The sequence below is a fragment of the Apis dorsata genome, unplaced genomic scaffold, assembly GCF_000469605.1.
Source record: "Apis dorsata unplaced genomic scaffold, Apis dorsata 1.3 scaffold_382, whole genome shotgun sequence".
Taxonomy (NCBI): Eukaryota; Metazoa; Arthropoda; class Insecta; order Hymenoptera; family Apidae; genus Apis; species Apis dorsata.
Window position 1 is genome coordinate 286,464 of NW_006263644.1, and position 6,467 is coordinate 292,930.

A 6,467-nucleotide genomic window follows, 5' to 3' on the forward strand; every position below is an offset into this window, starting at 1 on the left:
ATGAAATTCCAACGATATTTCCGCGATATTGCGGCTGCGATAGGGTTGCGCCGTGCTCACGAGGCGAGGGAAATTTAAATCGGTCTCGCCGCTATGAACATGGCGATACGTGGAACGAAATCCCAGCGATGGTTATCGGGAGAATATGTAATTGTAATTGCAATTGCATATTCGGTCGATTGGTAGTTTTTCGAATCGTTGTTCGTTTTAATTGATTAATATTTTAATCGTTTTGCAAAATTACAATACATATTACGATATGTAGAAATATATATTGTGGAAATGATTATAGATCTTTAGAATGGAAAGTGCAATGGAGTAGATGGAATTGTAATTGATTTAAAATCAGAGATATTGTTATTAGAAGAAGAGAAGAATGTTATGGAAATATTTTTCATGATTTTTTTTTTACGTTCACTTCATTTGATATTTTTCAATAATTTTTAATGAATTTTTAACTAGAGATATAATAGATTAAGAAGAATTGGGCTTTATTTTTTTTGAATAAAGTTATTTTGTAAAGAGGAATTTCTTCCTCGTGGAAAAAAGTTTACGTAATGAATTTTTCAAAATATTATATTCATTTGAGTATGAGAATAATTGCTATTAAGAAAGGAAAAGATTACGTGAGGTACGGAAGTGGTCTTCGTTTGCGATGGAGAAAGTTTTATGTAATCTTTTTGTATTGTTGGAGTGAATGTGATATGCTTTCGAAGACTGATCGCATGATTCGGGAACATTTCGTACATCTGGTCTTAGGATTGCAATATTTCGTAATCATAAAAATGAGAAAAAGACTTGGACCTGAAATTTTTAAGCTTATTTTTCCCTAGAAAAAAAAAAAAATAGCAGGAAACTTAGTCAGAAATTTTCAAATCGTTTATTTAATCAACTCCGGAATTTAGAATCACACGGAATCAGACAATATCGAAAGTTTACTCTATTAAAATTCTCAAGATATTTACATAAGTATTATTTCATGTAACAGATGGCTCGTTTCAACCTGAATTTAACTTTCAAATTTCAATTTTCTTCGTCTCCCAATCTCTTCATCTCGAGGATAACCTCTTCAAAGGAACACAACGAAACATTTTAATAAAAATATAGGCCTCGATGCATAGCTAATCACGGATCCAAAGTATGTTAAAAGGAGGGCATCGAGATGACGATTGGATAATCGTCGATTCGAAAAAAAGAATCCGAATTCGAGGCGTCGATCCTCGTTATCGATGCATTAGCCCGTGAAGAACTCATCAAGATCGATTCTAGATCACTTTGGTAACTTTTCTTCGCTCCCATGATCACCTGCCCCATGTGCACGATCATTCTTGGCGACAGGTATCGCACCTGTAATACACCTGCGACCGATCGGCTAATTTGAAAGAAATTTATTGTTCCATTTCGATTATCATTCATTCATCTGCCCTGTTACGAATCGCTTTCCAAAAATTATTAGCCGCCCCAAGGCGTTATGACTATCTTCCATCTTCCCGATTACGGCTCGAACACGAGAGTCTACTTTCGTCCGGTATCCCGGAAGCTGATGCACCGGAAGATAAAGTGAGAGATAATGCTCCAAGATTTTGATATTTTTGAAAGCTCGTGTATATCTCGTTTCGAAATATTCTTCGAATATATTACTTCTTTCAATAATACCGCGGCGAATGAATTAGTTTCGAAAGATCGAGGATTTTGATAAAATTTAAATACCACGCGAATGTGATTGAATATCACTGTGTTATTTAATATTAAAATAATAGGTTTCAACGGTATTAATATTCAGCATTTTAACGTTTATTGATTGGAATGATTCAGTTGATGAATCGATGCGATATATATCGGTATTAAATTGATAATTTGAAGATCATCTGTCTTTTTTATTATATATATATCTTTTTAGTAGATCAGATTTTTCTTCTGCTCATTAAATTTCGCAAACTTGAAATATCTCTTAAATAAAATAAAAAAATTTCCAAACAAAAACATTATCATTTAATTTTTCACTAAATTCTTCTATCCGAAACGTATGCAAATTTACACGAAATATCCCGCACGCATATTATTTATATTTCTCTTCGCATTCCTGAATCTCCACCGACGATCCTCATCAACTCCACTTTCACCTCAACCAAACTTCCAACCAACATTCCTCTGGCCAATCTTCCAATTATTCGAAATCCTATGACTTTCTCTCAGAACCTGTCTCTAATCGCCAATGGAGGCAAAGATTGGATGGAGAAAATTCGAAGTCGGAGACGGAAGTGAAACGGGGCTGAAAACAGAGGCGGCGTCGGACAGCGCTAATTATCGATCATTATGCGCGCCGTGGGCGGGTAATTGGAATTTATGTTCTCCACGATAATCCATAGTAGAGTAGGGGAGGGGAAAGGCGAACGAAGGCGGCGAAAGTCCGGACTTAATGCACCATGGGTTTCGTTTAATTGTTATTTACGCGGAGCGATCACGCTACTCCAAGGATCGAAAGGTGGCAAGAGAGAAGGACAAGAGAAGGAGCACAGACAGAGGCGGATAGACGTGGGGAAGGTTGGGAGGAGAGAGGAAGGAGAATGGGGGTCAACGGACTGATTTACAGTACTAATTCGCGACAATTATCAGGTGGAAGAGATAGTAGCTCGAATCACGCGGATCTGTAAATCTTTCGAATGTCCCGCCGTGTCGAGGTGCGCGCGCATTAACCCTTTGCACCCGCAATATCCGTCATTGTTCCTTGTCTAATCGAATTCGTTTTAAAAATAAGTATCGATCGAATTTCAGATCTTTTTCAAAATGAAAATTTATATTTAAAATAATCCTTTGTACTGTGTATTGTAACTAATACATTACGTTGTAAAACACGAAAGAAATTTAATCGAGATGATAATTTAAAAGCGAGTATTTGCTTCGAATTTGAATTTCGAAATTTTTTAATTTTATACAAAATATTACAAGATTCTTCTTTCTTGAAAATCTTATGGATTTGGATCTTATTGGCAATTTGTTTCAAAAGTGATACAAGGATAGAATATATACTTCAAAAATATTGATTTACAAGTCTCTTTGAGCAGCGTGTAATACTATACACGACGATTACACGTACAATATAATAGATTCAACTCTCCATATTTATTATTTATGTATTTATGTATTATGTATATTATAGGTGTTACCGGTAATAAATCTGTAGATAGCGGTATCGTTTATCCCTATCGTATGACCAACGTGTATTATTTACACGCAGTTCAATTCGACTTTTACTTTAAAAGTCTATTTACATTTTTTATGTAATTCCACCAAAGATTAAATACCAAAAGTATATTTCTTCCACGATCAATTCAACGTTACTTTATTATCCACGAATAATATTTTAATCTTTAAATAATTCAATTTTCCAAGCATCCAAAGAAGAATTAAAATAAAAAACAAAACTCGTCTAAACAAAACTGAAAAATCGAAACACGTGACGCAGAATCTTTTCCTCGGTTGAGGAAAATTTAAATTCGAACGCACGAGCATCTCTAACGCATAACGCACCAGAAGCCTAACCTAACCTCGTTCGAGGAAAATTTAAATTTCGAGCATCTTTATTAAGATACCCATCGCAACGATGACGATATTTTCCATTATCGTCGAATAACACGTACGAAAGTGGGAACAGGCGAAGTAATAATATCGTTTGACGGGGCGTAAGGATCGTCCGTCCACGTTTCTCTTTTTCGTGTGTACCGTGTCGCCATCAGACGGAATGCCGGAAGTTTCGATACCGGCCATTCGCCGGCGTAAAAGCCACGACAACACCGAGCAATCCGCCGGGCAATAAAATCGGCGACAAGCAGTGAATTCGTGACACGACACCCATAAAGGGATTTATGCGCACGTTCGAGAAGAACGGGCGACGAGGTCGTCGACTACACGACCACGAAGGGGAGGAGGAAGAGGAGGACGATGCGAACGATAATGCTGGCTGGCCTTTCGACGATGCTTCGCCTGTTCGCGTGTTTTATCCTGCAATTTTGCGAGAGACATGCGTTGGTAAATAGATACGATAATTGTTAGGGTGATCAGCTACTGATCGTGAAACCAGCGATAGTGATGAAGAGACGAGTGTTAATTCGTGTTATATTCGTAAGACACCTTTGGAGAATCGATTAATTATAGGAGACAAAACAAAGGCAAAGGTTGATACGTGAAAATATTTAATTGTAATTTAAGTTTATGATGACTTCTTAAATTTATTAATAAACAGCTGATATTTGTATTTGTTTTGATCTATACAATTGACACTTTCCAAAAGTGTATTATTATATTGACACTCTTATAGTACGAAAAATATGTGTACATTGATTAATTAAAATGTCGTGCTATTACGTTTATCGAACAATATTTGCAAAAATATTGTGAAGTTTTAGAAAAGAAGAAAATATTGAACAGACAGGAGAAGAATATTTAAGTATCGAGTATATATATTTCGTTCGTGGTCGAAGTTATAGTATTTTAAAGGATGAACGCCTTTGTTTAGTCGATTAACTAGAGTACGAGTCGAATGTGGCTTGCATGGCGAAATACGTTATGACATTTTATGGCTTCTAGGAGTACGGGTAAGGAATATTATTCCTGCGGACGCTGTATGTGGTTCGTGGTTGGAAGAATGTCGAGGTTTTTGTTCGAGTGTGGAATTATATCGTTGGTTACGGTATATGATGTTGAGATTACACGTTCTCAAAGTGTAAAAATTATTTTATCTTTTGTTTCTGCAACATAAATTTCTTTTATCGAAACATTAAACATAAATATTATATTCTCAATATATCGTAATAAAAATATTTCAAATTTACAGATGAATTGCATCCTCGCGCAATCAACCCTTTTTATTTCCAAAAAAATATTAAATTCAAATATTTTTATACCAAATATCAAATAGCCCAAATAGTATTAATTTCAAAACTTCTATCGTTGCAAATATTCAAAATTATTAAAAATTATACATCGTTATCATAATCTTTCTAAAACTTAGTCTTTCAATGATATAATATAAAATATAATATAAAAATTAATTCAACTTTATCAATTCCTCCTTTATTCCATATCTCATCCACGAAAGAAAGATATAGCTCGGGTTGGCGCAGAGGGCGGAGGAGGATCGTTTCGAAAATGAAAGAATCCCGATGGCTTTTTTCCCGCTTTTGTTCCCGCATCGATTTCGTCGTCGAGCATTCGTGTCTCGGCGACTATTTTACAAAACCACCATTGAAACGGTGGTTCCCCGCACGCTTTATATATATACACGTGTATATATGTACACGTACGTGTGTAAGATCCGGTATCGACGGCGACAACAGCGGCCAACAGGAGGAGGGGGAGGGGGAAAAAAGGGACCTGATGCAGAGCGCACGAAGGATCAGAAAGGCGAAGATCCAAGAAGGCGAGCACAAAGGACAGACACGATGCAAAGAAATTGCATCGCCCGCTAAATCTCGGACGCCGATGCAACCGCCTAATCAATCTTCAATCCGCGCGATTGATTCTCCCAGCTTTCAACCAGCCGACTACTTGATCTCGACGCCTCTCCTCGACCACCTCCACCATCATCCAGACATCTCTCCCTCTTCCGCGTCTCCTCTTTCGCGAAGCCGACTAATACTCGTCGATATATAACAGTGACGGAAAATGAGCACAAATAATTTATTTTCTTGGAATAACTTTTTTTATTTCTAATTCTAACTTTTTGGCAGGTGAATAAAGGAATAATAATTTTATAATTATTTAGAATATTGAAGGATTCTTCTTCTTCTTCTTTTTTTTTTTTTTAATTATTGGTTAATCTTTTTGAAATGATAAGTTTTGAAATGTTTCGTTTAGATTTCCATGATTCTAATTATGTTTCTCATTTTTCCTCTTCTACGATTTCTTTCACGATATTGTTTATTCTTCTCGTTTAATTATAATGAAATCCCTATAATTATATAATTCTCGTTTCCACGAATAAGAAAAATACTTGGAGAAAAAAAATGTGTATAAAATAAAATTCGATATAGATTTATAAATTCACTCATCATCGTAATAATAATTCTTTCGTAAATTCCTCAAAGAAACACAGCGAAGAGCCCATTTTACACCGAACGCAACGACATCCCACAATTCACTTATCTAACTCTCTCTTTTCTACTCGTTCCCTCCATCTCTTTCCATCTCTTGATGATCGATATACCGGAGCAAAGCAACAAAATTCTTAACATTCAATCTTCAACGAAGTCCAATAAAGTCGTTCAAGGATTGAAATTTCACGCTAGTCCAACCTCCTACAGGCTATCGATAAATCCTACACCCGTGCGTTTCGAACGTGTGATAAAAAAAAAAAAAGATAAATCGAATAATAGAAGAGAAAGGGAGAGAGAGAGAGAGAGAGAAAGAAAGAAGTCACCTGGCAATTCCTGCGTCCGATTCGACGCGAAATGGCTCGCGCCTGTTCG

The 6,467-nt window shown here is 36.1% G+C and overlaps 1 protein-coding gene across 1 annotated transcript in view; it reads right to left on the reverse strand.

Moving 5' to 3' along the window:
• LOC102671133 (UPF0489 protein C5orf22 homolog) overlaps window positions 1-6,467 on the reverse strand; it is an 834,013-nt gene that overhangs the window by 126,564 nt on the left and 700,982 nt on the right. The gene's annotated exons all lie outside the window — the stretch shown is intronic.